Source organism: Cyanistes caeruleus, chromosome 20 (assembly GCF_971803275.1).
Source record: "Cyanistes caeruleus chromosome 20, bCyaCae1.hap1.1, whole genome shotgun sequence".
In the NCBI taxonomy this organism is placed as follows: Eukaryota; Metazoa; Chordata; class Aves; order Passeriformes; family Paridae; genus Cyanistes; species Cyanistes caeruleus.
This window is the reverse complement of record NC_141720.1, coordinates 8058721-8067464: the sequence shown is the minus strand read 5'-3', so window position 1 is coordinate 8067464 and position 8744 is coordinate 8058721.

The window sequence follows — 8744 nt, the reverse complement described above, 5'->3', positions numbered from 1 at the left end:
AATTTCTGCCCTGCCATTCCACTCTGCCATGATCCATTATTTACTCCTAATGTGCTCTATATACCTTATCAGCATGTTCAATACATATATTTTCATTTACAAGTGTTCTCTCAAGAGCCAGGACAGAGAACACGGCCTCTTTGCTGCCAGATGCTGCAGGGATGTTTAAGCAGAAGGGGAATCTTACATCCAATCTCATATATTAGGATATTGGTTCCTTTTTCCCACCAGCACATGCTTGGAGCACTCTGAGCCAGCCAGCTCTGCCCTTGCTGTTTCCTTACCCAATCCACTCTAGTTAAATACCTTTTTCATAAGGAGTTTTAAATTATAAGTCTAAATGAGGCCAATAAATTATACTTCATAAAATCCTGTGCACATCATTTCCTCACAGAAGAGGCTTCCAAGAAATATTTTCCATGCCACCACCTATGTTCCCATCCCTTTGCAATATAACATTTATTCTAATATTAAAATGGCAGCTGCTCTATAAATTGTGAATCATTAGCACTCTTCATTGATTTTTCCCTTGCAGCCTGCAACCCTGGGCAGCGACTGCGTGTGAATATCAGTCTATTGGATTGAGATTCATATCCTATTTGAGGGTCAAAGACCGGGACCTCGTGAGCTTGAACTTCTATCAGCCTAAAGCTGATCAATACCTGGAGATGTATTTGATCCTGGCTGCTAGCACAGATTAAGTGGCCATAAATACAATCAAAAACGTGAGGCTGCTGGGGGAGCAGGAGCCCAGCTGCAGAGATGCCAGCTCCAGTGGGATTTCTGGGAGCAGGGACAAATCTGCAGGGCTGGGTCCTGGAATTTTGGGGAGGCTCAGCCCAGCCTGTAGCTGGTGGAGGAAGAAAGGAGGATTTGCAGCAGGGACAGGATGTTTCCCATGATGTTCCTGTCAGACATGGGACCACTTCAAGTTCTCACACCCCAGGTATCCCAGGAGGTGAGGGAACTTCTCCTGACATGGATCAGAGCCAGCTGCACAGCCACTGCTCAGCTTGGCACAAACACCACGGGTGGAAACAGGGGGAGGGATTAGTTGAAAAACATTAAACAGATCAAATAATTCCCTTTTCTTCCTGTGTCCCCTCTCCCCCTCTATCTCCAAGTGAAACTTTAAATATATGATTAAAATGACCTATTAAAGAGAAGAGACTCATTCCATTTGAGTATATTAATGGTGATCCTCTGCTGGCTGAGGAAGAAAAAAATCCATAATCATAAGCCTTATTAAAGAACAATATCCTTCGAGAGCTTATTGTTTTCCCCTTTAGAGAGTGTGAAGCCTTGAAAAATAGACATGGAAACAGAGAGAAATAAAGACAGTGTGTTGCACTGCTCCAGACACCACGGCACTCAGGGAAATTACCTCCCTATTTTTAGGCATGTTTACAACAGGCTTATTTGCAGTATTACCTTTGATCCTAAACTCTAATTTAAATTATTCTTTTAAATGCTTGGGAGATCCAGAGGGGAAATAATTAGAGGTGGCAGAAAGTCTGAAAGAGCAAGAGGCTCTTCTCCACAGAAAGTGGCTGTGGGATGGGGTGGAGGGGATGTGACTCTGGGCACAAACCATCCCTTGTGTGGAGGGAGCAGTGGCACCATTGGGGCACCTGCAGGATGCAGCTCCCTCCAGCAGCAGCCCTTGGTGCTGATTTTAGGAGAGAAACCTCTGTCTGGCTATAATCAAATCCAAGCTGGTGTTTATATTTACATGGTTTCTTGTCCTTGCAGTGTCCTTGGGGGGAAGAGACTTCATTATCATAAAGAATATGTTTTTATTCCACTACATAAGTACTACTTATTATAGTCTCATATATTTTCTGACACTACCAAGGGGTCTTTATTGTTGTACATCAAGGTCACTGACAAGTAATATATTCAATCTATTAAGTTATTAGGGAGATAAATAATTTGGATGCAAGCTGAACTCTGAACTTTTACCTTTTCCCCTGACAGCCGGGTAGTTTCTTGGCGTTCATACTAATCTCAGCTCTGCTTGAATAGTAATTCCATTAGGGTTATGGCTGCTGCTATACATATGCAATGACCTCAAACACAATTTCTTTATGGACATGGGCAATAGGAATATTAAAATTTTAAGCCAAAGAGGATGTAATGTAACTTTACATTATTTATTGTAGACACAAATCCTTTATAATATTAAAGGATAAAGAATTAATAAAAGAAAGATCCCATAAACAATCCATAAAGTCAAATGTAGTTCTTGATTTAATGCAATTGCTTTTTAGTGTCTTCTGGTTACAGGCTTACACTTCATTAAAAAAAATCTAGTCAAGAATCAGGAGCATCCTGGTAACTCAGTGGTCCCTGGGTGGTTTGGAAAGCAGCTTTAACCCTCTGGTTCTTCTTGTGACAATCTACCCAGGGATGGGCACGAGCCAAGGAGTGGTTAAGCTTAATCCAGAGTTATTACAGTTATTTCAGTCCCCAAAACTGGGATCTCTACAGCTGCTAAGCCAAGTTTCACTCTGTGACACCACACAAGCCAGGTCTTCCTGCTGTCAGTACACCTTGGGATTGGCTTAAATCTGGCAGTGCCCCAGGGAAAGTCACTAAAATTGGGAATTTCTGTTTCTCCCCTCCCAAATATTCCATCAAGTAGTTTTCACTCCTGATAAACCCAGCTGCAGGGACTGTGTGCCTCTGAAGTTGTAGTATGGGAACACCATGTGCCAGATTCTGGGAAAGAATCTGTGGGAAAGATTCTGGGAAAGAATCTGGGAAAGAAGTGTTTGGGAGCATCATCCCTGAATGCTGGAGCAGGGATGCTGCTTCCTCCAGGCTGATGTTGTGTGGTCCTGCTGTCCAAAATCACATCATATTTGATAGGTGTTGACAACTAATGTGTTAAAGTTGCTTTCATGTAAATTCTCTCTAATTTAGACTTCTGATGTCAAGAGAATGCAAACCTTGCTGAAAACACCAGTAATCTAAATAATTAGCTGAACTTTGGAGGGAGCTTTTCTCTAATGAGAACAGAATGAAAGTGGAGGAAATAAACCAACGAGACTTTCTTGTTAAATTTTATATGCTGCTGTAACCTGTGGCAAGAGAACAGCTATGATTATTACTTTTTTTCTTCTGCTTATTTAGGATTGGAGCTTGGGATACATAGGAGAGAGTGTTCTAATTACCTCCTGGGCATTCTAGAACAAACCTGGATTATTTTTGCAGAGAGAGGGATAGCTGTGTGATCCTGCCAGGGAGGATGTCCAGGGAGATGTTTTATTCCTGCTGCTGAAGGCAGAAGTCAAACCCATCTGGGGTGTAACACTGCCACAGTCAGAGTTCAAGCACTTCTTTTCACATTCTCCATTCTTGCTTCTTTTTTTTCCCTTCTCCCTCATTCATCATCCCTAACCCACACCCTCTCACCACTCCTCAGTGTCTTCTTCCGACAGGGAAATCTCTCAGGGGCTCAGAGCAAATTGTTCCCCAGGCACCTGCAGCCCCCACCCTGCTCTCCCTGGGGATCTGGGCACGAAACATCCCCCCAGCACCAGCCCATACAGAAATCACTTCCTCAGCCCCAGGGCAGCAGGAGCTTTGCCCACAGGGAATGTTTGTGTATGATGTTTTCACACTACAATGTGCCAATAAATGAGCTTGATCCAGATTTGAGGTTTTTCTCTGTTTTACTTCATTTTTTCAGTTGTACTTGTTGGACATTTGGGCTTCTCCAGCTCTGCCCCAAGCTTTTGTATTGCAACAAGCAAAATTCACTTTACATCACCACTTTTAATCTCTCACTTGTGCTATTAATCTAGATTTAATAGAACTATTACTGATTAAATAATTACCCATTGGTTGTAATGGTGAATTGGGGGTTACTGAACTTGAGAAAAGAGCCTTTAAGTACTTAGATTGCAATGGTGAAGCTGTTCTGCCCAGCAGGGCTGGTGACCTGTTCTTGAGTGGGCACAAAGCCAAGCAGAGTGAGGAGCTTTGGGACTTCCCCCCAGCAGCTGGTCCCTTCCCCGAGTCTGCTGTTCAATAAATCAGTGATGGATGGGTCTGTCAGGTGGGCACAGCCCTGAAGAACACCCCTGAATTCTGTGGAATGGCTCTTGGGATGCTCCCAGGAATAGAGTTTGGTCCTTCCAAATGAGCATTCCAGCCTGAGGAGGGGTCCCTGCAGGCAGGGTGGGCTGGGATGCTCCTGCAGCATGCTGGGGAGCACAACCCCCCTCTGTTCAGGGAGGGACACATGAGGGTTTAGCTCTGCTGCTGCAAATCAAACGAATGACATGGATTTGTGGCCTATCATCTTGACAGCCCCCTTTAAACTGCTTATTTTAAAACAGGATAAACAGAGGATTAATAACCTTGCAGAACACAGAGAGCCTGGTTCCTCACAGGGAAGCCTCTGTAACATTTCCCCCTGGCAGCTGGGCAAGGATCTCACCCCCCTCCTGCCCTGCACCCTGGAAATTGTGTCCCCAGGAGCGAGCTGTGTTCCACTCAGCCTGCAAAAATCATTCAGGGTATGCCCCTGATTCAGCTATAGGAAAAAGGTAATACTGAAAGATTATTTTCCTCTGCACTGCTTGATTTAGGAGGGAAGAGGTCTGTGTGGTAAATCTGAATATTTTTTTAATCATCAAAATAAAATAATTTCAAGGCCAACTCATGTTCCCACACTGAGGAACAGTCTGGTTCCCCCACCTCTCATTCATGTTGGATAGAAATGCTCTTCCAAAATATGCAAGTTAAAGCTGTTGAAAAATTCACAGGTTCCTTCCAATAGACACAAACACTCTTGTATTTACAAGTGAGTAACTCCACTGAGCAGAACAGGGGGATTTTATCCAAGTCCTCCTGTGGCTCAGTCATTTCAGGGCAGATTTTCCATCCATTGCTGCTGGACAGCCCCACAGAGCCCACGGGTGGAAGGGTGAGCAGGGAACACCAGGAAGGTCCCTTTCACACTTCTGCCAGACCTTGCTGACTTGAAAATGCCACATTTGCAGCAAAGCAGCAGCACATCTAATAAATCACATCTGTACACTGCTTTATTCACAGGCACTGACAGTTTAGGATTGACGACACCCAGGGCAACCTAATGTCAAGCACTCCTAATGAAAACTATCCCATTTTGCTCCAGTAGCAGCAGCTGCCAACAGACATAATCTACTGGCATATGGAGAAGGCCATGCTAATCCCTGCAAGGTCATTAACAAGAGGGTGAAAATTACATGCAAAGCACCAGCTGTGGCATCCCCACTGCCTCACACTTGCTGTGGCAGGGGCAACAGAGGTGAAAAATGCAGCTACATCTCAGCAGGCCAAGAGTTCTGGTAGAGCAGAGCTATTTCCACCCCTTCCTTCCCCAAAGCAGGGGTCAGTGCTGCTGAAATTCTTCCTGTTCTCCCAGAGGAGCTGGGAGATTTTCAAATGTCACCTGATTTCACAGTGGCTCGAGGAGAGATGAACTCCAGGATGGTTGGAGCTCACAGGAGAACGAGGGGGTCTTGGTTTATCCTGTCTCATGGGCAGGAGCCGTGTCCCACCCTCCTGACAGCCTGGCACTGTTGCCCTCAGTGGAACAGATCTTTCCAAGTAAATCCATGGAGATGTGGGGCCTGGGGAATGGTTTTGTGGTGGATCTTGGTCTTGATGGTCTTAAAGGGCTTTTCTCCCCCCACACAGCACAGAATTGCAAATGTTTTCCCAGCAGTGAGGAGCAGCATTACGCATGGACAAAGCAAAGTGTCCAACCTAGCTTTCCTCCAGCCCCTAATCCACAAATAAAGCCCCTGTCACTCCAGTCTCACCTCAGCTTTGTACATTTTAACATTTACATGCACATGAGCTCTGTTTCCACAATCCCAAACTCCCGAAGAATATATTACCCCCACGTTTACGTGGGAATTCAGGATCTCAGTTTGTCTTTCCATTAAATCATGCAAACCTTTTTATAAGGTGTAAATCAAAAACTCTGTTAAAACACCTCAGCAAGGATTACCCAAAACAAATCTTTCCCAATTTAAATCCCAGTCTGCTTAACAATCAATCCCATAAACTCCCTAATTGTTAACATTACTTTGGGTAATGTTTAAAAACATTAATTTCAAAAAATGTAATAGGAAAAAAGCTCTTTAAATCGGCAAAAAGATAAATGGTCTCCAGCAGCGTGACCTTTCCCCATACCACAGTGACATTGAATCATTTTAAAGTTATTTACATTTTCATTCTTCCCTGGAAAAATGTTGACAAGGCTTTCACGGACCATAATGGATACACAGTAACATCTGTGGGAAGTGTAACTGCATCAAGAGCCCTTCCTCGATTCCTCATCACACCAACTAGCTTTAATTAATAGGGGAACAGTGATTCCAGAGCGAGCTGGCTTCTTAGTGGGGCTGGCTGAGCTGTGGGAGGTTCCACAGCTCCTCAAAACCTGAAAGGGGTTTAACCACCAGTGTCTCCCTGCCTCGGAGCCCACATGCCTTAGACTCTGCTTTTCCAAGATGAATTTGCCTCATAATCCCCACCAGGCTGGGCTGTGACAGCACAAAACACCTGAGATAAGTCTTGGCTTTTCCTTCCAGTCTGTAGTGGAACATCCCCCTGGAGAGAGGCTGTGTTGTGGTGTGCACACGCTGTCCCCAACACACCAAACACACCAAAAAGTGTTCCTGCAGAGACCTGTGACCTCACCGAGCCATTCCCCTGGGTACGCTCAAGTTTGGCACCACCCCTGCATTAATTCCCAGCAGGAACAGGGATAAGCTTAAGGAAAATGAAAAGAACTCTGTTTTTCCCTTCCTCCATCTTCTGCTGAGCATTTTGGGCTTTAGAAAGCAAAATATCTGTCCTGATGGAAACAGGAGGTCACTCCTGGCTGAATTCTGTCTCCACAGATGCAGCAAGGCAGAGGTGGTGGGGCCAGACTCATGAGCCTTCAATAGCTTTCCTTGATATTCCAACAGCCTTCCCTGATATTCCTGCTGCCCATTCCAGCCCAGGCATCCCAGGCCTGTCCTGCAGCCCTCTGGGCACGGCTGCACCAACGCTCCCCACACGGCAACTCGAGCCCTGCTCAGCTTCTTCTAATATTAATGACAAGTAATGTGCCAACCCCCAGAGGCACAGAGATCGTGTTCCAGCAGTGCTGTGCCCAGAGGGGTGACACAGGCTCACCTGGGCTCCAGGGTCATGCAAAGGAGCAGGACAGGTGCCAGGGCACAGGGACACATCCTGTGGCTGCACATCATGAACAGACTGCAAATGGCTGAGCTGTTACTTCAGGGTTATTTTGGTGACAGCTCCTGCAAACACTGGCACTGAGAGGTGGCTCAGGACTTGCTGCATCCCTGTGCTTGGTCCAAACACTTCAATTCACACACAGGACACAACCCTCATGTTGAAGTGGGGCAGAAATATCCCACCTGATCAAAGCATGTCAATTAGTGTTCATCTAAATTAACGAGATGCTTCAACTAACACAAGGGAATCTATTTTGGAACATAATGATTTTACTTTTGGCAAATCTAGTGATAAAAACCTGCACAAATCTGAATTTCAATGGAGCTGGGCTGCAGCCTGGCTCCAGACTGGCTCAGGGTGGTTGTGCTGCCCTGGTGCTGTGGCATGGCAAATATCAGCATCCCACAATTAGCACACAGCTTATTAATCCCTGCAAATAAATGAGCCTGGTCCTCCAGTCCAGAAAAACACTTGGGGGACCAATTCTTTATTTCTGAGTGTATGATTAGTACAAATTAAAACCAGAATAAGTTTTAATTTTGCCACATCAAGCAGGTTAATCAAAATACCCTTAACCCCCAGAGTCAGATCCCAATAAAGGCATAACAAGGGGATGTTTCAAGTAGAATGATTAGGACAGTCCAGGAAAATTAATTTTGAAGTTCATGGCAGCCTCCTGTCAGAAACAGGCCACAGTGAGGAGGGAATGTTCAGGAAATGAAAATGAAAAGGCTGTGCTAAGTACTGCTGGTGGCAAGGAACAGATAGGACCTGGCTCTGCTCCTTCTCAAACACTCTCATAAAAGGATCACATCCTATGAAGCCAATTCAATGTGATACCCTCAACAACTGGAGCCCAATTCCCAAGCACAGAGCTCTGCTGCCCAGATCCTCCCTCATTTCCTAAAGGCTCCCTGTGGCTCTGATTTGGGCTGCTCAGAGCCATTGGAGCAGGTGCTGCTGGAGAGGGGCTGCACATTAACAAACAGGGCACCGAGGACAACACGGGATGTTCAACTTTCCAAAAAGCACAATTCAAACTAATTTCCCTTTAACTCTGCTGCCTTCTGCCAGCCTGGCTCTGCCCAGCACACACAGCCTTGCTCTGCTCTATCAAACCCACCAGGCACCACCTGGGCTGTGGGACCTTCATCCCACTGCAGCCAGGGATGGTTCTGGTGCAGGGATCCACAGTGCTCAGCCCTTCCTCAGCCCCATGGAGAGCGCCAGTCCTCCTCTTCTGCACCACAGACACGGCTTGGCTTGTGCCTCTGAGTGTCAGGACTCTCCTGTCCCCTGCACAGAGGTCCCCAGAGATGAGGCAGCAGCACACCCAGAGCAGGGCTCCCTCCAGGAGCAGGAAAGCAGCAATTTCAGCACCTGCTCTCCAGACAATATTATAACTACTTTCAAGCTGTAATTCACATTTGAAAAAATAAAACAGACACCAATAAATCCTAGGACTGCTTGTAGCACACAGAAGGAAAAGCAGC